Below are 25,007 nucleotides of genomic sequence, written 5' to 3'. Positions count from 1 at the left end.
AAACTTAATGTTCCTGGCATGCCCTGATGAAACAATCGATCGATTGGAATAGCTGAAATCTTCCATTATTATTGTATTTTCAATTTTAGTAGTTTATCTAATTTATGAATGCAATTCATAAAGTTAAATTTATGTATTTTAAGTTTATTTATGTATTTTATTTTATTTATTTATGTATTTATGTATTTTAAGTTTATTTTAGTTATATTTTATTTTTACTTTTATTTTAACATGTTGTAAACCGTTTTGATAAAATTTTATTTTAAAAAGCGGTATATAAATACTTTTAAATAAAATAAAATAAATAAAATATTCTGTTTCACCATCCTACATAGTAATATAGTAACAGCAGAAAAAGACCTAATGGTCCATCCAGTCTGCTCAGCACGTTTCTTATGGTAGTAACTGCCAGGCCATGCACATCAGTGGAAATCTCCTCTGATCCTGCGTGGATCTTGTAATGTCTGGGTACATCCATATTTTCTTCTTGTACCGAAGAAAAAGCGTCAGTACTAAATCCTGATCCTGGGGAAAAATAAAGTTAACAAACACAATCCCTACCAAAGCCCTCTTATCCATCCCCAACGCAATTTCCCAACCCATAGCTGATATCGTTAACAAATCAATGACCCTTGGAAATGTACCCAACCCACTTAAACAAGCTATTGTAAAGCCAATACTAATGAGACCTAAACTTGACCCCTTAGAACTGGCCAACTACCGCCCCATATCCAATCTACCTTCATAGCAAAAATTCTTGAAAAGACTGTCAACCGGCAATTAACTGACTACCTAGAACACCACCTTCTTTTCCCATCCCAACACGGCTTCCGTAAACATTTTAGTATGGAAACAATCTTGACCTCCCTTTCTGATACATCCTCAAAGGCCTTGACAAGGGCCAAACATACATCTTAGCTCTACTAGACATATCTGCAGCCTTCAATACTATTAGCCACAGTATTCTAATTGACAGGCTATCTGAAATTGGCATATCAGGGATCCCACTCCTCTGGTTCAAATCTTATTTCAACAACAGACAATTCAAAGTCAAAATAGGAAATTATGAATCCAGGGCAATCAACATAACTTGAGGTGTGCCGCAAGGCTCCTTGCTATCTTCCACACTTTTCAACATTTGCCTCTTGCCCCTCTGCCATCTCCTCTCAGATCTAGATCTCCCTCACTTGATATACGCCGATGATGTGCAAATCCTCATACCTATCACCCTTACCAATGCTCTTAAAACATGGGAAAGCGCCCTTTCCTCCATCAACAACCTCCTTACAAAACTCAATCTAGCTCTAAACACCTCTAAAACAAAACTCATGATCATTGTACCCTATCACCATAATCTCAACCCCCCATCCTCTAACACCCCCCTCCCTCCCCTCCTTTTCTCAACACGTACGGGACCTAAGCGTCACCCTTGACACCCAATTTAACTTAAAAACATTTATCAACTCTACCTTAAGAGAATGCTATTTCAAGCTGCACACACTAAAAAAAACTAAAGCCCCTTCTGCACCAAAATGACTTCAGATCAGTACTACAGTCTCTCATCCTGTCCAAATTAGACTACTCAAATGCCTTGCTCCTAGGCCTTCACAAAAACACCATTGCCCCTCTACATTTGCTACAAAATGCCGTGGCGCGCATACTGACCAGCACCTGCAAAAAAAGAGCATATTATCCCTATCCTTAGACAACTCCACTGACTTCCTATCGCCTCCAGGATCCACTTCAAGACACTCGCACTCATACACAAAGCTATCCACAACCCAAGTATGCACTGGTTCAACGATTCCTTACAGTTTCACTCCTCCACTAGACCCACCAGAACACAATATCTAGCAACACTACACACACCTTCCCCTAAACTCACTCAGCTCACCTCCACGAAGGAACGCTCACTATCTATGGCAGGACCGGCGCTATGGAACTCCATGCCCACCAATTTACGCCAAGAACTTTGTCCAAAGAAATTTAAGCAAAAACTTAAAACTTGGTTGTTTAAGCAAGCCTTCCCTTGATACCCACACAACCTCTCAGCTCTCAAGTCTTCCCTATACCGTACTGTACCATGCAAAGCTCTGAACATTCTGATTTGTTTATAAAATATAAATTCTCTTGCTTGTTATGTATTATTACTTATTCCAACACATAGCTCCTGCATTTGACCAGTATCTTATATATCCCGCTCGATATCAGTTGCATGTATTTATTGACTGTATATAATGTTAAGGCGATTATTGTAATATCCTCTAACACTCCCTATGTATGTACAATTTCCCCCCTCTCCATCCTCGTATATTTTCGTCCCTTCCTCCTCCCGTCCTCTTCTTATTTCCTCTCTCCTTCTCCTTCTTCCTAGCTTCGTTTATTTAGTATCTTCCCACCCCAGTTCAACATCAGTTTTATTGTACAGCAATTATACTGCATTTTTGTTGTATGGAAACCGAAATGATGTTACTAATGAATGTCGGTATATAAAAACGTTAAATAAATAAAATAAATAAATACCCTCTCCTTGAGCTTCTCCCAAGTTTTCCAGCAGGGCAGTTAAATCAGAGCCCACAGCTACACGCTGGGATCGCCCCCCATAAATGAACCTTCTTTTGTTCTCAGTAGGCATTAGATATAATTTTGCAATAGATGGAATTGCTTCAGGAGGGATTTTCAATATCTCCAGCAGGTACTTTTTAAATTGCTCCATCGCTGAAACAAGTTTTTAAACTGGGAAAGCTCAGTAAGCTCAAATTTAAATATCTGATGGCGTTTTTGATATTTTCCAATTTCTTTGTATGTGCCAAGCCTCTCTGGACTAGGCCAGACTGAATATTTTGTATCTGGGCGACCCGCCGATCTAAGTCTTCCAATTTCTCTTTTTGTGAAGTAATTGAAGACTCTTGGGCCGGTGTGATAAGACGTGTGTTAAAACGGGCGCTCATATTCAGCTCATGTTTACCTAACGAGCACACAGCCACATCCCCTGGGCACCTAATGCGGTATGTAAATGAGGGGCTGTGTAAAAAGGGATGCACTGGGGAGAATTGTGCGTCCCTAGTGCTCAAATGCATTGGGCGCCCTTAATTGCAACGGGAGCTCAATACGAGCGTCCATTTTTACCCTCCTTCGCACCAATTTTGCTGAGGTTGCTGGATGCTCATAGCTAAGCACCCCTTACTGTTGTACATGTACGTTGTGCACGTACATTGTGTATCTAGAATTTTTTTTTTAATCAAGCCCATATACATTTATTCTTAAACACCGCAAGCAGTAGATTTAAGTATCACAATGATACTAACTAGGAGGAACCACAGAGAACCATCTTTTTAAATTTCTCGTGAGCTCTTGACTCGCGGATTAACTTAATGCCCCCTCCAGGGTTGGAATTTAATTTGCCACGTTAAAAAGTGTGTGTTGGGCACCAACAATGTTTTGCATGGGGGTAGTAGCTAATAGCCTTATCTACATGGCATTTACATGTGATGAGCGCTATCTGCTATGCATTTGTTTGGGCGTGTATTTTGGACGCTCTATTCTCCTTATTTCATCTGATGCTAGTCAAGTGCGTCAAAAATGCACGTCCAATCATACATAAACCTGTGACCTAGGCTGGGCACACTTTATTGCACTGGCTCCTCTGTGATTTGAATACGTCAATGACTATCCACTGTAGCAGAAACTAAAGAAGAAATGGATTTTTCCAAGGAAACCAGGGTCACCCACATAGAATCTAGTTTTATTACCGAAGGTTTGACAAGATTAACACGGTGAAGAGCGCTTACCAGCCCTTCCTTGCTGGAAAGCTCCAGAAAATCATGGCTCCCAGCAAGTTCCTCTCCAAAACATGGTGTAGAAGCCAGGACAGACAAACCTCCATGCACACTCTCCTCCTCCTTGGTTCGGCGTTCTTCCGGCAGCAGCAAATTCACTGCTGAACATTCCGTCCCAGCTCTTGCAGCTTCTGAGGAAAGGGGAATGCCCCAGCAACAACCGTTGGGCCAGACACCAACTGAGTGGGCCAGACACCAACTGAGTGCACAGCAGTTCCGTCCAACCCGGCAAATCTCGGCATGGTGGAGAAGGGGTTGTCAGCGCTCCAGGGCCCAACGATGTTAGTAAGTCCAGCAGTGATACCAATCACTCAGCGGCAGTGACCGCAGTGGAATCGTCTCCTGGAGTAACTTCCGATGCAGGGGTAAGGAACCTATCTATCCACTGCTGTACCAGGCCAGGCAAGGGGGTAGCTGGAGTAGCCTCCCTTAAGTTCCCTTTTCTCTTAATATGAGGCATTTTTTAAGGCAATAGGAAAGCAACTCAAACAAACTGCATCCTTCAATCAGATGCCATCTTGGCCCCCAGCCAGTTCCCCCCAAGCCTTATATTAAGAGTAGTAATATTTACATAGTAAAATAGTAACATAGAAATGATGGCAGAAAAGAACCAAAATAGTCCATCCAGTCTGCCCAGCAAGTTTCTTATGGTAGTATCTGCTGTGCTGTCCAGGTTACTCCATGTTTCTCTTAAGAAACTTAAGAGAATCCTAAAGAAATTTAAACCCCTGCTTTATACCCAAGACCTCCGCACAGTCCTACAGGCAACTATCTTAATTAAACTGGACTATTACAATTCTTTATTTCTGGGCCTCCTTCTCTCCACTATCAAACCCCTCCAACTATTACAGAATGCCATGGCCAGAATCCTAACAAACACACGTAAATCTGATCACATTACCCCTATCCTAAAAGACCTCCACTGGTTACCCATAGCATCCCGCATAAAATACAAAACCCTCATCATTCTCCACAATCTATTGTACAATCAAAATCACACTTGGCCCGAGAATGCACCACTTTTCCGATCATCAACCCGCCCCTCCAGATCCAACCTTGCTGGAACTCTATACACCCCCTCCCTAAAAACTGCTTACCACACCTCAACCAGAGAAAGGGCCTTCTCCATTGCTGGCCCTTCCCTATGGAACACCCTGCCCACGGCCCTCCGTCTAGAACCTAACCTGTCTAAATTTATTTATTTATTTACATTCTTTTAATATACCGATGCTCAAGACCAAGTCTTATCGTACCGGTTTACAATAAACTAGGGGGTAAACCAGTTAACACTGAAAGCGAAAGTTACATTACAACAGGGACTGTAGAACGGGGCTGTTAGAAAAAAAGGGATAGGTTAATTTCTAACTGGAGAGCCGTGCATGTAAGCAGAGAGCAGTTGCTTACATGGTAAAATTATATACAATTTACACAGAGGAGTCGATTAGGCAAGTTATTAGGCAAGTTAAATTTAAAGTTATTAGGCAAGTTAAATTATTAGGCAAGTGATTAGGCAAGTTAAATTTAAAAAAGGGCTCAAAACGTGGCTCTTTACATTAGCGTATCCAGATGTTGACCAAACTTAGCTTGCACTCTAACCCCTCAGCCCACTCACTCTCCCCTCCTCCTATCTGCCTCTCCTCTTTCTCCCCTATTCTTCCCCCAGCAAAGACTCCAAAATACAGTGTTTCTTCCCCCCAAGCAAAGACTCCTAAATACTGTGTTATAAGTTCCCCTCCTCCACTCTAAGCTTATCCTACCCTGTCCCTCCCTCCCCACCTCTCCCTTTCACTGCCATCAATGGTTTGGTACCTACCAGCCCACCTGTACATATATTGTCTATTGTTAATTTATATTCTTCGAATGTTCCTATCAAATTTCTCTCTTTCCCTATCCTTCCTACTGCTGTCCTCTCTCCTCCATTGCTGCTCCCCCCTTCCCCATCTCTGTTTATTGTATTTCACTCTCTTGTTATTTTGTTACAATGTAAACTGGCATGATGTTCCCACGAATGTCGGTATACAAAAATCAACAAATAAATAAATAAGGGTAGCAACTGCTGCTTCAGGCAGTTATCCCCAAGCCGTATAACTCATAAAAATGTATTCCTAGCAACATTTTTACTGGGTGATGAGCCTTTTAAAAAATTAAGACCGTGCTGCTTGACGAGCTTTGCTTATGGACTTGGTTGTAGAAGCAGTCCTGTATTTTTCCCTTATGTCTGTGCATCAGTTCCCCAGACCGTAAAAGTTAAGTACAATAACAGTCGCACCAGCAAGTTACTCCATGCTTAACAGTTTCCCAGACAGTAAGTTGAGCCCTTGTTGGTTGCTGTATGAATCCAATTCCCCTTTTCCTTTGCCACTGAAGCTGAGAGCAATGTTGGAGTTGCATCAACAGCATCAAGGTTTATTATAAGGATAATAACCACCGCACCAGCAAGTTACCCCCCATGCATTCTTTTCTTCATTTCCATCCATTGGGCTTTAGGGATCCAGTGTTTATCCCGTGCCCCTTTGAAATCTTTCACTGTTTTTGTCTTCACCACCTCCTCTGAAAGGGCATTCCAGGCATCCACCACCCTCTCCGTAAAGAAATATTTCCTGACATTGGTTTTGAGTCGTCCTTCCTGGAGTTTAATTTCATCTCCCCTAGTTTTACTGATTTCTTTCCAACGGAAAAGGTTTGGTGTTTATATATCATTAAAAGCTTTCAGGTACCTGAAAGTCTGTATCCTATCTCCCCTGCACCTCCTCTCTTCCAGGCTGTACATATTCAGATCCTTCAGCCTCTCCTCATAGGTCTTCTCATTAAGACCCCACACCATTTTGGCCGCCCTTCTCTGGACCGCCTCCATCCTGTCTCTATGGACTCCAGAACTGAACACAGTATGCCAAGTGAGATCTTACCAAGAACCTGTACAAGGGCATTATCACCTCCTTTTTCTTAATCTTTCCTTTTTCTCTTGCTGGGTGTGTGTCTGACTCTTTCAATCTGTCACTATGGTCTAACGAGTCATTAAGTGTTTTTTGCGGGTTGGTGTATACACTTAGCTGATCTGTGGCAATTTCAGTGCTGTCTCTCCTTTTCAGGCTGCAGGCCCTGGTGAAATCTTCTCTGGTTCTGGATTCTGGGGTGCGTAGTCTGCCTTTCTCTTCTCTCTGATGTCCAGTGATGGTCACTTGAAGCTTATCTGTAAATAACATAAACATATGTTCCCTATCTGCACTATCATGTCCCTCTCTTCCGATGATGAATTAAATATGTAGCTCTGTGTGCTGTCTATGCTGCCTAATTTTACTAGGGCTAGCTTACAGGCCGATACAGTAAAGTGCGCTCCGGCAGAGCGCACTGTTAGCCCGTGTTTGGCTGCGCGTTTTCGATGTGCTATTTTTACCCCTTATACAGTAAGGGGTAATAGTGCGTTGAAAACATGCGGCCAACCCCTCCGAAACTAATAGCGCCAACAACCTGCATGTTGATGGGCCTATTAGTCATTCCCGTGCGATACAGAAAGTAACTCCTGCCCAAAGGCAGGCGTTAATTTCGACCGGCACTGGGAAAGTGTACAGAAAAGCAGAAAAAACTGCTTTTCTGTACACCTTCCGACCTAATATCATAGCGATATTAAGTTGGAGGCCCCAAAATTTAAAAAAGAAAAAAGAAAAATCTGCCCGCGGGTTGGAAGACAGACGCTCAATTTAGCCAGCGTCCGTTTTCTGAACCTGTAGCTGTCAGTGGGTTCGAGAACCGACGCCAGTAAAATTGAGCGTCGGCTGTCAAACCCGCTGACAGTGCCGCTTCTGTCAAAAAGGAGGCACTAGGGATGCGCTAGAAAAAATATTGCCGCTCACAACTTTACAATTTTAGTTACCCGTTTTCTCAAGATATGCAGGGGCTTTTGAGTTGCGTTTTAACATAGGATTTGGACACTTTTGTTCACTGAGATCAGAGATCATCTTGTGGAGTCCTGATGAAGAAAGGAAGGGGACTGGGGTCAATGATATTACACCGGAAAGTAATCTGGCCAGACTAGATGAGCCTTACAGTCCTTGTCTGCTGTCTGATTCTCAGTTTCTCCCAAAGTATCCCTTAGAATGGCATTTGAAAATTGCCCATGTTGATTACGAACAGCAAAAGAAAGACGCACGCTGTGTGCGCACTGTTTTGATTTTATGAAATGTAGGTATTTTAAAATAAATTTATATGTTCATTCCTATAGTTCCACCACCACCAATGGAGGGAAAGTGAGAGGAGGATTTTATAGTTCTGACTGGTATGTTATAGTGAGGTTTCACTGAAGTTCTACAAAATTTATTTTTCTTTACTTAGAAAACATAAAGTAGAAGCAAGACATTTTACTTCAGCCTCTAGATCATCCAAACAAGTTATAAATATTTTTTTCTCTGAACCATGGGCTTTTTCTTTTAACAAGTCATGCAAAGATCCTGCTGTCTGAATAAACCCCCTGTGCTGCGTATCAGGGCACCCACAGCCTGAATTTTCCAGCCATGAGAACCAGGTATCGTTGCGGCTGGCACGTCTTTGCAGAAAGCCTATTTCCATCTGCCAGTTTTAACAGGCAGGAGAGTTCCAGACAGGCTCAAAAAATGCCACCTTTGATGAAGAAATCCTAGTGAAACTCAGAAATACATTCTATTAGGAAAGGAAAATTTTTTTAAAAAAACCAGGAGACAAAACCTTAACCCTGTTCCAAGCAAAACACAAATCATGTCTTAAAGCCATGACTAATCCAGGGGGTATGTTGCTTAATGGTTTAAAGGGATAAGGTTCCATTGAAAAGAGCAAAGCAGGCTGTAGGCGACGCTGGCTTCTTGCGAACGGTTTTCCTTTTGAGATAGACAGGCGTGTATTATTTTTACTGGGATTAATTTCACTATTTAGTCTATTTATGCTTAATCGGCCGTCTGTCAAACCTGTAATTGGCATCAGAGGAAAGAAAGCCTCATTCCGTCTAAAAACGCATGCAGGGGATGACTGGAAACATTTGTTGTGATGTTATTTAAACTCGCAATGCAGAAAAGAGATTCTTTTTTCTTTTCCTGAAGACCTTATTCATAAGATTACTTATTTATTTGATTTATATTCCGCTTTTCGGGCACTTTCAAAGAATGGAAGAATAACTATAGCAACTCCCAGTAGAATTTCAAACTTGGGGCTTGATTCATCAAGGCATTTTCCCATGAACACAGAATGGGAGAAACGCCTTAGTGAATCAGGCCCTTGGTTTGAAAGTTCTGGAGAGATGCAGTGTTAGGGTTTTGAGGTGTTGGAGTGGATTCTCGGGTATTGCAGTGATGGCCACTGCCACGGGGAGGAGCCCTGTGAGGAACCGCAGTACTAGGCTAGACTCAATACACAGAAACACACTGAATTCATATTTATTATGCAGCTTGGTGGTACTGCCCAGGGGTGGCAGCAGTGAGGTAACCCAGTAGGTAGTCCAGGGGTCCTCGGGAGAGGAGACCAGTCCCACGTTCATGTAGCGCAGAGTGGAAAAGAGAGCCCGGATATAGAGTCCCAGCGCTGAAGCTTTAGATGACACAAGCTGAAACTTTAAGTTACTCACTGACGGGCCGATACAGTATCTCCCAGCTCGCACACAGGCCACTCTCCTGTGCGCATGATACAGTATTTAAATTTATTTTAATTAGAGCCAGCGATAAAAAGAGGCGCTAGGGACACTATCGCGTCCCTAGCGCCTCTTTTTTGACAGGAGCGGCGGCTGTCAGCGGGTTTGACAGCCGACGCTCAATTTTGCCAGCGTCGGTTCTCGAGCCTGCTGACAGCCACAGGTTCGGAAACCAGACGCTGGCAAAATTGAGGTCCGGTTTTCGACCCGTGAGCTGTGGGCCTATTTCAATTTTATTTTTTTTTACTTTTTTTAACTTTTAACAGAAAAGCAGTTTTTACTGCTTTTCTGTGCACTTTCCCGGTGCCTGGAGAAATTAGCGCCTAATTTCTGAAAGTAAAATGTGCGGCTTGGCTGCACATTTTACTTTCTGTATCACGCAGGAATACCTAATAGGGCCATCAACATGCATTTGGATGTTGTGGGCGCTATTAGGTTCGGGGGGGGGCGGGGGTTGGACGCATGTTTTGGACACTCTATTAACCCTTACTGAATAAGGGGTAAAGCTGAAGAATATTTTTATAAATATATTCTGTGATGTGATATATTTATAAATATATTCCTGAAGAAATCATTTACTGAAATTTAACTTATCATATATATTCTGTTCACTGAGTTGCACGAACGCCCCCTTTGCGCCTTCATGCTGTTGTTCTATTTACAGCAATAATTTAATTACTAATTGTTTTATTTTGTTTTAATTTGTTTTCTAATGGTTTTAATTGTTCTATATGTTCCATGTAAACCGCCATCCAGGCGATAGTTAATCATTTCCTTGTAAACCGGAGTGATATGTATATTATACAGGAACTTCCAGTATATAAAAGCCAAAAATAAATAAATAAATAAATATTGAAAAGTAAGGCTCCCAATACAGATCTTTGAGGCACTCCACTGTCCACTCCCTTCCACTGAGAAAATTGTCCATTTAATCCTACTCTCTGTTTCCTGTCTTTTAGCCAGTTTGTAATACACGAAAGGACATCGCTACCTATCCCATGACTTTTTACTTTTCCTAGAAGCCTTTCAGAGGAACTTTGTCAAACGCTTTCTGAAAATCCAAGTACACTACATCTACTGGTTCACCTTTATCCACATGTTTATTAACTCCTTCAAAAAAGTGAAGCAGATTTGTGAGGCAAGACTTGCCTTGGGTAAAGCCATGCTGACTTTGTTCCATTAAACCATGTCTTTCTATATGTTCTGTGATTTTGATATTTAGAACATTTTCCACTATTTTTCTGGCACTGAAGTCAGGCTAACCGGTCTGTAGTTTCCCAGATTGCCCCCGGAGCCCTTTTTAAATATTGGGGTTACATTACCTATCCTCCAGTCTACAGGTACAATGGATGATTTTAGTGATAGATTACAAATGTTTACTAATAGGTCTGAAATTTCATTTTTTAGTTCCTTCAGAACTCTGGGGTGTATACCATCCGGTCCAGGTGATTTACTACTCTTCAGTTTGTCAATCAGGCCTACCACATCTTCTAGGTTCACCGTGATTTGATTCAGTCCATCTGAATCATTACCCATGAAAACCTTCTCCGGTATGGGTACCTCCCCAACATCCTCTTCTCTAAGTGCCCCTTTAACCCCTCGATCATCTAATGGTCCAACTAACTCCCTCACAGACTTTCTGCTTCGGATATATTTTAAAACGTTTTTACTGTGAGTTTTTGCCTCTACGGCCAACTTCTTTTCAAATCCTCTCTTAGCTTGTCTTATTAATGTCTTACATTTAACTTGCCAACGCTTATGCACTATCCTATTTTCTTCTGTTGGCTCCTTCTTCCAATTTTTGAATGAAAATCTTTTGGTTAAAATAGCTTCTTTCACCTCCCCTTTTAACCATGCCGGTAATCGTTTTGCCTTCTTTCCACCTTTCTTAATGTGTGGAATACATCTGGACTGTGCTTCTAGGCTGGTATTTTTTTTTTAACAATGACCACGCCTCTTGTATACTTTTTACCTTTGTAGCTGCTCCTTTCAGTTTTTTTCAAACTATTTTTCTCATTTTATCAAAGTTTCCCTTTTGAAAGTTTAGCACGAGAGCTGTGGATTTGCTTACTGTCCCCAAGCGGCGCCACCACCGTTACCTCTCTCACCAAATCCTGTGCTCCACTGAGAATTAGATCTAAAATTGCTTCCTCTCTTGTCAGTTCCTGAACCAATTACTCCATAAAAATGTCATTTATACCATCCAGGAACTTTATATTTCTAGCATGTACCAATGACACATTTACCCAGTCAATATTGGAGTAATTGAAATCTCCCATTATTACCGCACTGCCAATTTGGTTAGCTTCCCTAATTTCTCTTAGCAGTTCACTGTCCGTCTCACCATCTTGACCAGGTGGACGGTAGTATACCCCTATCACTATAGTCTTCCCCAACACACAAGGGATTTCTACCCATAAAGATTAAATTGTGCATTTAGTCTCATGCAGGATGTTTATCCTGTTGGACTCTATGCCATCCCAGATATAAAGCACTACACTGCCTCCCAGGTGCTTCTCTCTGTCATTGCGATATAATTTGTACCCCAGTATAGCACTATCCCATTGGTTGTCCTCCTTCCACCACGTCTCTGAGATGCCAATTAAGTCTGTCATCATTCACTGCTATATATTCTAATTCTCCCATCTTACTTCTTAGACTCCTGGCTTTAGCATACAAACATTTCAAAGTTTGTTTTTGTTTGTATTTTCATTCTGCTTTTTAAGGTGTAACGGTTTTTATTATTTTCATTCAAATAAAAACAGACAACTAGCCAGAGGTGAGTTGGTTCTGCACCCACCCCAGGCATACGTTACAATCAAGGCAACTAACATTCATTCTGCTTTTTAATTGATAGGATAAGTTAGAATTTTTTAGCTCAGGTGAGTTTTTAATTACAGGCACTTGGACTACTTTTCTTATTATTGGAACCTCACTGTCGGGATGTCCTAATTCTAATGCCTCATTAGTATCCTTTGAAGATACCTCTCTCCGAACCATGCACTGCTGAGCAACTGTCGGCTTTCCCCTTTGTTCTAGTTTAAAAGTTGCTCTCTTTTTTAAAGGTTAGCACCAGCAATCTGGTTCCACCCTGGTTAAGGTGGAGCCCATCCCTTCGGAAGAGACTCCCCCCTTCCCAAAAGATTTCCCAGTTCCTTACAAAACTGAATCCCTCTTCCTTGCACTATCGTTTCTGGAGCTCTGCCTGCCTCTGGGGACCTGCGCGTGGCACAGGGAGCATTTCAGAAAACACTACCCTGGAGGTTCTGGATTTAAGCTTTCTACCTAAGAGCCTAAATTTGGCTTCCAGAACCTCCCCTCCCACATTTTCCTATGTCGTTGGTGCCCACATGTACCACGACAGGCGCCTCCTCCCTAGCACTGTCTAAAATCCTATCTAGGTGACGTGTGAGGTCCGCCACCTTCGCACCAGGTAGGCATGTTACCAGGTGATCCTCATGCCCACCAGCCACCCAGCTGTCTACATTCCTGTCTACATTCCTGTCTACATATCTCCCCAAGGCCTACTGCCCATTGGCCTACTGCCTATTGTCCTGTCCTCGGTGCAACAGGACAATGGACCACCTGGAGAGCAGGTCCTTGCTACAGGATCCTTTCCTGCTGCACCAGGTTGATGCTTTCCAATCATGAGACCTTCTTCCTCCAAGGCAGCACCAGGGCTGCCAGTCTGAAGTTGGGACTTGGCTACTATGTCCCTGAAGGTCTCATCTATATACCTCTCTGTCTGCCACAGCTCTTCCAGGTCTGCCACTCTAGCCTCCAGAGATCGGACTCGTTCTCTGAGAGCCAGGAGCTCTTCGCATTGCATGCACATTTACAACTTCTCACCGGCTGGTAAAAAATCATACATGTGACACTCGATGCAAAAGACTGGGAAGCCCCCCTCTTGCTGCTGGACTGCTTCCTTCATCTCAAATTTGTTCAGTTCCTACTTAAGTTTTAGGCTGCTATGGGAGGAGGAATGTGTCTAATTAATGTCCTTTAAATGTATTAGTGAATTCACTATATGTCTGGTAGTGGCCTACAGGGGAATGTTCAAACTCTCAATAAGGTTTTTTTTTGTTTTGTTTTTTTGAAAGTGACACCTGACAATTATCCTGTTCTTTATTATCCTCCTCTCCACAGATTGGCCTAACTAAATTTGAGACCCATCCAGATGCCTAGAATCTCCACCCTTATGACAGGTAAGAGTTCTACCTCACCCCATTGCTCCTTGGACTGGGCCTGTATGTGACCAACCTAAGACACAGGGTAGAGGTCAGTGGTACTGGGAGTATAATATTGTCATACTGAATATGACAAAAGGGGGAAATGTAAGGCTGCTTCAAGGGTTTCTCTATTGAGACTACCCGTGGGTGATGATAAAGAAGCAGAATGATAATGGCAGCATAAAAAGATTGAACAGATCAGACTAATGGAAATAGCTAAGGCTGTTGAAATGCTAAAGTATGCCGAAGATCAGCTTGTATGTGAAAGGTTAGCATTAATTTTTGCTTCTGCTTTAAGGCTCATCTTACAAGAATGCAGTATTATTAGCATAATTAAGATAATTAACCAGTTAGAAGATACAGGTTTGGAGGAGGCAACATATATAACCTGTTACTCAGCATTAGAATCTTGAGCTATGTGTGTACTTTACTCTTGAATGGTATTCCATACTACTCCTTACGATATCTTACTAATAAAGAATTTCTCTTTGCTGTCAGTGTTCAGTGCTTATTTTAGCAGTAGGAAGCACCCAAAACGTGACAGATTACAGAATTTCCAGTTCAATATAAATTTTCCCACCACTATAATGTTTATCACTATAAACATCAATATACTGTATATACAGCTCTTTTTCACTCAATGCACAATTAAACTCTGGAATTTGTTGCCAGAAGATGTGGTTAGTGCAGTTACTGTAGCTGGGTTTAAAAAAGGATTGGATAAGTTCTTGGAGGAGAAGTCCAATACCTGCTATTAATTAAGTTGACTTAGAAAATAGCCACTGCTATTACTAGTAACGGTAACATGGAATAGACTTAGTTTTTGGGTACTTGCCAGGTACTTGTCATCTGGATTGGCCACTGTTGGAAACAGGATGCTGGGCTTGATGGACCTTTGGTCTGACCCATTTTGGCAATTTCTTATGTTCTTATGTCCAAAGAATGTCCTGATGTGGGGTTAGTCCGCTGGGACACTCAGGAAATTTAACCCTCAACGGATGATGAACAGCACCCACTGGTCCGAGGTGATCTGTGGCCATCGGTCCTGGAAGGACTGTAGCCAACCTCCGACCCAGGGCGCCAAGTTCGAGGTTATGGGTACAGGGCTTATGCTGCCTCGATACTAGCCAGAACCCCGTGATGGGGCATTGCTGGGGAGCCGGCTGAGGTCTGGGAGCCCATTGTTGTCAAATGTGGCCCCTTGAATTCCCTCACGGCACACGGGGCTGGAGGATAATATTTCCTCTGGTGATAAAAGGACCTGCTGCTGCCTTAACGTGAGTACTTCCAGGCCGAGGATGGAGGATCCGAAGTGCTGACAGAGTGATCCTAGAGGGTCTTATGGTGGTCCTTCAGCTGAGCCACAGCATTCTGCACCTTGTCCTCAAACAAGTTCTCCGAGGAACTCATAATGGGGATGACTCATAATGGAGGACTCGGCGGCCACTGGGGCATCGAAAGACTCCTGAGCACCGGTGGCAGCTGTGTGGGCAGGATGCCCAAGAGGACATCAAGTCACTCCAGCAGCAGTGCTAGCATCTCAGGGGCGGGTTCGGATGCCGGGGGCACCGGCGGAGCCAGCAGCTCGATTCCCTGAAGGGCATGGAGCACTGCCTGTTGCACCCTGCAGTCCAGTTCCTTCTGGAAGTCTGCTGAGGCGAAGACAGAGGGAGGAGGAGCAGGCAAGGCATCACCGGTGTTATGGCAGTTGGCTGCAGGGTCTCTCGGCTGGCCATACTCACCTCTCACAGCAGTCCTGGCCTTCTTTGTGGCTCCCCGGGCCGCCATTCTCTCCAAACGCAGCAGGGAGCCGACAATGCCATTGCCGTGCCGCCAGCCTCAGTTCCTGCTAGGCGCACACAGCTCCACCCCCAAATTAAAGGGGCCGCAGCAGGAAAGGCCTTCAGTGACCCGGATTTTCTCCAGGGCCTCCAGCACTACTTAAGGCAGCTCCTGCTGCCCAACCCTTGCCTCAGCAACAGGTCTCACTCTTCGAAGTTGCAAGTTGCTTCAGCTCCTGTCTCTGTGCCTTCCTGCCTCCGTGTCTTCAGTTTCAGCCTCCGTGTCTTCTGTGCCTGCCTCCGTGGCTTCCTGCCTCTGTGTCTTCAGTTCCAGCCTCCATGTCTTCCAGCTCAGTCTTCATGTTTTCCTGCTCCCTCGGCTTGCTTCTCTGGTTTCGACTCGGCCCGTTCTTGGATTCCGCCTCGCCTGCTGCCTGCCCTGACCTCTGGCCTGCTTTGGATCTTCCTGCCCGCTGCCGGCCTCGACCCCTGGTACGTTTGACTCTGCCTTGCCTCTCGACTTCAGACCCGCTTGGTACCCGGCACCGATGTCAGTGGGAAACGCCTAGGACTCCCAGGTACGATGGAGGTTGATGCCTCCTCTCCATGGGGTCACTTTGGGGGCAGCAAGGTGGACTCCAGTGCTGCCCCGAGCACGGCACTGTGTGATGATAGTGATTGGTGTCAAAGCTTCCGAGGTTTCCCATGGTGCTCGGCCCAGTCTTTCCCTGGCGCCGAGGATGGAGATGATCTGAGGTCCTGGAGTGAGACAACACTGAAGAATGCCTATATCCGTCCCTGCACTCACATGAGGGCGCTGGAAGGGAAGTGGGCACCGAGGGAAGCAGCTCCATCAGTTTCACACCATCCTTGGGAGTAGAGGCACCCGAGGCCAGCGTCAAAGGGTCAGATTTTCTAGACCCGAAGAGTTTTTCCATTTTATCAAGCCGAGCCTGAAGACCCTTGGGGATCATTTGATCTCAAAGACGACACCCTCGGATGTCGTGCGATGTCCCCAGGCAAAGGATGCAGATCTCATGTGGATCCGTGATAGACATGATCCATGGGCACTGGGGGTATTGGCAAAAACCTGATGACACCATGAAAAAGAGCCGGCGAGCGGTTGATGACTGGCAGATACCGATAATGGCATAGTTGAGAATCGACCACAAAGAAGGTACAAAAAAAAACCAAAAAAAACAAAACAACTTACCATGCCGCCCTGAAGCACCAACGGGGAAGGGGGACCCACCATAGAAAAGTACCGATAAAAGACACTAAAGAGCAGAGTTCCAAAAACCCATGAGGCAAACAGCTCCATGGAAAAGAAGAGACTGAAGGGCGACCTCGCGTGGCCGCGTGGATAGTGGCATACTGGGCATGCTCAGTGTGCCTAGTCACAGTTCTAGGAGCTTTGGCATAAGTTTTCCGTGCTGGGCTCCATCCGATGTCTGACGAATACCATCCGGCTTCTCCTAGGAGAATTTGAAATCCTGAGGAGTTCGTGGATGAGCATACAGTTTTTAAGATATTTTACGTATGAACCAGTATTCATAAACTGATTATTGATCTCTTTTTTTGCTTGAATGCACTATACTTTTTTTTTTTTTTTAAGGGGGGACGGACAATTTTCACTACAGCAATTATAAAATGAAAATTTCTGGGCTGATGGTGTCAGCTGGGTACATTATCACTTTTGCATTTACAGATTATCCACGATGGCTTTGTGTGACACGATGCGTTGAGTTGTTATCCGAGATACCAGACAGGCATAATTAGGTAATAATTAATACTTTTTTTTAAAAAATAATTTAGATTTGGCTCTTCTACTCCCCTCTTGTAATAACTGCCCGGGGACCAGTGCTCTGCCAGGTGAACTTTTATGATCAGTCATTTTCAATTTGTGTTATTTATCCTGGACGGGATTGTTTCACGAATAGCAGCCAAATCCCCTCCCGACTGAAGCTGGCTCAAAGGGAGCACAGTCCCTTCTCAGTGTCGCCTTGGGAATGAACGGCATACCTCTGTATTTCGATGCAGAGGGCACCTCGCCATCGTGCCATCGCCCCCTGCATTCTTTACTTTCTTGTGAACCAGTCCTGCTGGCAGCGGGACTGGTTTTCCACGACTCCTCCAAACAGAGGGCTATTTTTCGACTTCTCCTCCTCCTGAAGCCCTGCTGGACTTTTCAGGACCCGTTCAGTGATGTATTGCTCCAAAGTAAAACATACCATGAGCAGAAAAGGCAGGACCTGTCACCGCTTTTTTATTCCTTTCCACCTCTATATTCCTGCACACACACACAATGCATGTGCACACGCCGCATACTTGCATGCACGTACCACATGCACATGCACCACATACAGCCCATCTACGGCCATTTCATTGTGTTACGTTTGCCATCGTCTGTTTTATGATTCATGAATGTGCACAGTAATCCGTATTGAAAACACAGATTTGATTTTACGGCATGGAAGATTGATTAAATATAGAGACATAAACAAATGAAAAGATTATCTAAGCGGATCAGTGGCCAATGCTGAATCCTTCAGAGAGGTTGTAAGCATGCCTGGGGGGGGGGGGGGGAGGGGTCTCCTCCGTCCACAGAAGTCCTGGCCTATCATTTTCTCACAACGCCTGGAGTTGGGTTTCCTGCGCCACAGCGTGTAGCATTGTCGCTGAGTGGCAGGGCTGACCTTGGACACTTCAGAATTGGGAAGGACAGTTTTTTCAAGCCATCGACTTGGTCTGTTTATTTATTTGATTCAATATTCCGCCTTTCAGGCTCTTCAAAGTGGATTTCATTCAGGTGTTGTATTTCCCTATCCCCCAGAGAGATAAAATGCCCCCACTCTATCCGGCTAAAAGCATGGACAAGGTTCCATAGCAGAAATACTTTTAGCCGGATTGAGGGGAGGGGTTTTAGACGGGGAGTCGGAAATATTGTACGTAGATGGTATTTTCAGATCTGCGTACATTATTTTTCATAGAAATTTTACCTACACAGAAGGAAAGCGGGCACGTACCTTCTCCTTGAAAATTAGATTCTAAGTGTGTAGGTAAAAAGTACTCGTGGATTTTGAACCCAGGCAAACAGTTTTAAAATTGCCCCGAGGAGGAAGTGACATCACCGCTGTGAATGGCTGCCTAATCCGGGAGCTCCTCATCCGATCTGACAGCATCGGCCCCCATCAAAGCTCTTCCCGCAGCGAATCCCAGAAAAAATCAGAGCGGCAGGCTGCTGGAGTACCAGGATGGCAGCACAGAAGAAAAAAAAAAAAATCGGACCTGCAACCCTTCTCCTTTGCTGCAGCCGCAGCGCAAATGGAGGCAGGCTCAGATGGCGATGTGCAGGCCGCACATGCAGCTCCAGAGGTGAGCAAGCCCAGCACAGTGGGGACAGGGGGAATCGCAGCCCAGCCGCTCAGACTTTGTAAAATGGTTCGGGGAGCTGCTGCAAGCTAGTGCAAGATAAGTTGCAAACAGCAAATGATGATCTCCTAAACCGGATCGAGGATCTTGAGAACAGATCTAGGAGAGGGAATCTCAGGTTTCAGGGACTACCTGAGTCTCAGGAACTTAGTGATTGCAAACAGGTGGTCAGCGATATATGTTCCCAAATTCTTAACACAGAGAATGCTCCGGCGGAGGCGGCAATAATCAAAATAGAACGTGCCCATCGCTCTTTGGGGGCCATACGCTCGGAGAGACCGAGGGACATTATCGCATGTTTCCATTGCTTCGCCCAGAAAGAAGAGAGTGCCTACAAAGCCAGGAAGCTGGGTTCAATACAGTGGGGGGAATCATAAAGTGGAAATCTTTCAGGACCTAGCACCGACAACTATCCGCAGATGGAAGAGGCTTCGGCGAAGTCACCACAGCCCTGAGGTCTAATAACGTTAAATATCGCTGGCTCTTTCTGTTTGGTCTGAGCTTTACCGCCGCAGGAATAACATCGCGGGTTTGTAATTGCGGAGGAAGCGGCAGAGATCCTATAGGCTGCTGGCACGTCTGTTGCAGGGTCAAGAAATAATCCTGATCCTCGAGCACCAGCTAAACTCCGGAGCGATACACCACGGTGGCAAAGGGTCGAGAAAGGAGGCAAGCGTCTGAGGCGCACCCCAGCGGAACACTTCAGATTACGGAACACCCTGCTTGAATCTCCAGGATGCCAATGAGGCCACGAAAATAGGCGCAGCCCTTTAGAGCAATAGCAAGAAGTTTTTGTCAATGTTACGCCAAGACCGGCTCCCTGTCCCATTGCCTGAGAGGGGCAAAGATACTCTGAGTTTGGTTTTTTTTTTCTTATGGTTACACTTGGATCGGAGGGACCCGGGTCGAAGGGGCAAGACCTTTGATGTTGTCACACCTCCTGAAGGGAAGAGCCCACTACAAAGTGTTGTGGGCAGAGGACCAGGGGATGTGGGGTGGGGAGGGGGAGGGGTAACTTGGTTATCACTTGACAGAGCTGGGCATTCTTTCTAGTGGAGCAAGGGGGAGCACCGCATGGCTTTGCAGGAAGGTTATCAGCAGACTTAATGGGTGTACATGTTCTAATAACAACTAATGGCAGGGCTACGTATACTCTCAATAAATACTAAGGGCCTCAACTCCCCTACAAAGCAGAAATTTTATTTCAAGAGGTGAAAAGGGGCCAGGCCAATGTTATTTTTTTGCCAGGAAACTCATTTATTAAAAAGGGCAGAACAGCTTCTCTGGAACCGTTTTTTCCCCCAACAATTTCTGGCCTCAGTCCATAGGAAGTATGGGGATCCTATTTTCCAAATCACTTGTTATAGATGTTAACGATGTCTGTAAGGACCCTGAGGGAAGATACATAGCCCTAAAAGTACTAATTGACAACTCTTTGTTCACTCTTCTAACACTGTATGGTCCCAATACAGATCAAAGCCCGTTTCTGGAGCGAGTCTCCAGCCTGTTGGAGAATTGGGCTGAGGGGAAAGTAATAATTGGTGGTGACTTTAACCTTATCAGGTATCCTTACCTAGATAACTCGAGTCACATAGCTGGGGGAAGTCGAATACACAGAAAGGCCCTAAAAGCCTTGATTGGGGATAGGGAGCTGATAGATATCTGGCACATGCGCAACCCAACTCAGCGTAATTACACTTTTTTCTCACACGCCCACCAAACTTATTCTCGCATCGACATGTATTTAATTGATAAGGATATTGCGGATTTGGTAATTAAGACCGACATAGGGGTAATCACCTGGTCGGATCACTCACCGATCTGGCTGGAAATAAGGTTGCCTTCCAGATCGCCGGGAAGCCAGCACTGGCACTTAAATGACAGCCTATTAAATGACAAAACCTTTGTGGAATCCTTGGTAGGGGGCATCCAGGAGTATTTACGGCTGAATTGCACTGATGATGTGTCATCTGGCACAGTATGGGACTGTCTGAAAGCTGTAGTTAGGGGAAAATTAATAGCACGGGCAAGCTTCCTCAAAAAGGAGAGGAATGCCAAACGTTTAAGCGTTATGGAGACGATTGCTAAACTATCACTAAATCATAAGAGGTCTCTGGATCCTAACATACTAGAGCTTCTGCAAGCTGCTAAGAGAGAGCTGCAGGCTCTGGACTTAGAGAAAATCACATTCCAACTAGATCTGCTGCGGCAGAAATATTATGAATGGGGCAACAAAGCAGGACATTTACTAGCAAGAAAGCTTAAGGAGAGAGTAGCTCAATCACATATTACCAAAATCAGGGATTCCAAAGGGTCGATGTTATACGAGGCTAGTGAGATTCGTATGCATTTTACCCATTTTTACGAGGAGCTTTATACCTCAGATGACCTGGAGAATGACTCCATCATCGACGATTATTTACAAAGGATGGAGCTGCCCTCCTTGTCAGGAGAGGCGTGCGAGTTCATGAACGCTGAGATAACCCAAGCTGAACTCTATCAGGCCATTCAAGGTTTGAAGCTGGGGAAGTCTCCTGGCCTAGATGGTATCACAGCTAAATTTTATAAAATCTTTCAGGCCGAGGTGATCCCTCCACTGCTTAGGACTTTTAATGCCTTGCAGCATGAGGGCACCATTTCCCCAGAGGCAAACCTAGCTGGTAGCACTGTCTTGGCAAAGGGTGGGAGAGATCCTTCCTTGTGCGACTCATACCGGCCCATATCTCTGATCAATATTGATCTGAAGCTCTTGGCCAAGATACTGGCTACCAGATTGGGAAAAGTGGCTCCCCTATTAATCAACAAAGATCAATCAGGGTTTGTCCCCGGCCACCTGGATTCTGACAATGTGTGCCGTGTGCTGGAACTCATCTGGAGGGTTCAACAAGAGAACATACCTATGGTACTATTAGGGGGTAGATGCTGAAAAGGCATTTGACAGAGTACATTGGCCCTTTCTCTTTAAAGTCCTTAAGAAATACAATTTGGGGCCCAACTTTATTAGATAAATCCAACACCTATATGAGAATCCCAGGGGAAGTTTAAAAATTAATGGGGAATATACCCAGCCTTTTCAGGTGAAGTGGGGCACATGCCAGGGATGCCCATTATTGCCTTTACTGTTTGCTCTGTCCCTAGAACCGTTTGCAGCCTTAGTTAGATCCCATATAGATATACAGGGGATACAGGTGGGGGCCTCTGTATACAAAGTATCTATGTTTGCTGATGACCTTCTTTTCACAGTGAAGTCCCCGGCCTCCTCTCTGTTGCCCTTACTGCAAGAGATGCGAACCTATGGCAAAGTCTCTGGATTTAAAGTCAATGAGGACAAGTCGGAACTTCTTAATATATCCATGGCCACGGATAGTTTTGACAATATCAAGCATGCCCTTCCATTTAGAATCGCAAAAAATTGAGTTAAATATTTGGGTGTTAAACTAGTGCCTGATTACTGCAAATTATTAGTCCGCTCCTCACTCCTCCGCTATTGGCAAAGATCTGGATCATTGGGATCGCGAGGATTTTTCCTGGTTCGGAAGGATTGCCTCAGTCAAAATGAATATTTTACCCCATCTATGTTATTTATTTCAGACCCTACCAGTCTCTATACCAGACACGCTATTATTTCAGTGGCAGCGTAAACTATCTTGGTTTATATGGTGGCGTAGACAACCTAGAGTAGCCCGCTATACCAGGATAGATACGCAATATCAGGATAGGGTGGATTACAGGTACCCAACTTGGCATAGTCTTACAGCACCTCCCAGTTAAGTGCACTTATCCAGTGGCATTGCAGGGGAACCCCGAAGCCCTGGGTTAGAATAATATCAGAGGGAGCAGGAGATCCACCTTTATTTATTTTATTTATTTATTTATTTAATAGCTTTTATATACCGAAGTATAGCTAGCTGCCTTCACTCTGGTTTACAGGTTAACAACTTATTATAGTTAATAAACAGTAGAACCATGTAACTTATTAGAACTGTTCAATACAGTTACAAACAATAGTTTGTAACTGTATTGTTTATAAACTGTATTGTTTATAAACTGTTTATAAACTGTATTGTTTATAAACTGTTTATACAGTTTATAAACAATAGAACTGAACAAGGTATTACTGTGGACAAACAGGTAATGATTAACATATTGCATAAAAACTTGTGTACTTCATATATATTAGGAATATATATATATATATTATATTTATATATTAGGGCCTCGCAGAGGGGGAGATTGGATGCCTCAGGCTTATCCCCCTTTACTCAGCTAATTCTGGTTACGTGGGAGAAGTGGAGGTCTCGGCTAACTGGTGGGAAAACTGACTTTTTTCTTTCATCATTTTTGTAGATCCAGTCCTTTCCCCCAGGCATGCAGACACTTCTATATTTTTTTTTATTTATGTCTTCCTATTTCCCAGCTGTTGTCCTCCCACTTAGTTTAGTTTTTCTTTTGTTTTTATTATTTTTGCCCTGTCTTTTTTGATTGGTTGCTGAATGTTAAAAATTTCTAGTCCAACATACACACCGGTTTTACTTTTTTCACTTGAGTTTCCCATTTAGGATCTTAATACAACTCGTACCGTTATTGTTTTTTTTTATATGAAATATGCTGCGTTTAATTGCGTGTCTATGACAGTATGATAGTCCCCTTATCGATGCAGTGTATCAACTTACTCACATTTCTAATCCTGTTTGGTCTCTTTTATATTCTGTATGGCGCCAATCTAATGAGTTTTCTTTTTAGGCCAGTTTTGCTTTCACTTTGCCTTCGTTTCACTGCTTTAGCGCTCCCTCACGTCCAACTCATAGAACTCCATTTTGATTGGCTGCTGAAATTTTCGCACCAATTTGTTAAATTTAAATGGCCACTAGATACATGTTAGTATTGCACTCCCAGTGTCGCTGTATGTTGAACTGTATACAGATATGTTTCATTACGGTTTATTATGTTTTCTTATCAATTTGAAACATGTTGTCACTTCCCGTTTAAAGTATAGTTTTTGTTTCGGTTTCCACTCCTACCTTTAGTTTCGCTTTTATTTTACTGTTTTTTCTGCTAGTTCTTACTGCATTAATGTTTGTCCTGTCTGACTGCTAGAACCTCCTGATTGGCTGTCAAAATTTGCTAGTTTGTTTTGAACTGTGATATGTTTTTAACACTTGATAATCTTAAAAATGCCATTACCATTCCTTTTTGTTGTCCACCTCCTTGATTCGCTGTTTTGTAATGTATTTCTTGTTTTACCTTCCAGAAAAATTAAAGTTCTGTCTGTCTCTCCCGACGCAGCCTCGTGGCGAAACACGGATCCGTGTCAGGGGACCCGCTTTGTACTGATTCCTGTTATAATAATACTGTGGAGTTGCCATTTTGAAATAAATATTCTCTCTTTATCTGAATCATGTGTGGACATTGAATTCCTTCTGCACATTCTTTTTAATGATTTGATTTTTTAACAATGACCACGCCTCTTGCACACTTTTTACCTTTGTAGCTACTCCTTATAGTTTTTTTCTAACTATTTTTCTTATTTTATGAAAGTTTGCCTTTTGAAAGTTTAGCACGAGAGCCATGGATTTGCTTACTGCCCCCCCTTCCAGTCATTAATTCAAATTTGATCATATTTTGATGACTATTGCCAAGCGGCCCAACCACCATTACCTCTCTCACATAGAAATGATGGCAGAAAAAGACCAATCGGGCCATCCAGTCTGCCCAGCAAGCTCCCACACTTATTTTCCCATACTTATCTGTTTCACCGACCACCAAGTTCAGGGCCCTTGTCGGTAACTGTTTGATTCAAATTTTCTGCCCTCCCCTGTCATTGATGCAGAGAGTAATTTTGGAGCTGCATCAAAGGTGAGCATAAGGCTTAATGCAGGGGTCGGGAACCCATGGCTCGCGAGCCAGATATGGCTCTTTTGAGGGCTGCATCTGGCTCGCAGACAAGTGTCGCCATACTTCGCGGTTCCCCGCTGACCCAGCTGCTCCCCGGTCCTCCGCTGCCCGGGCTTAAAATGCTGTCAGCCCGGGCGGAACGCGGCAGGACAGCTGGAGTCAGCGGCACCGGCGTGCTCTC

The sequence above is a fragment of the Rhinatrema bivittatum genome, chromosome 5 (assembly GCF_901001135.1).
Source record: "Rhinatrema bivittatum chromosome 5, aRhiBiv1.1, whole genome shotgun sequence".
NCBI classification, from domain to species: Eukaryota; Metazoa; Chordata; class Amphibia; order Gymnophiona; family Rhinatrematidae; genus Rhinatrema; species Rhinatrema bivittatum.
Note: the sequence above shows the minus strand (reverse complement) of the source record.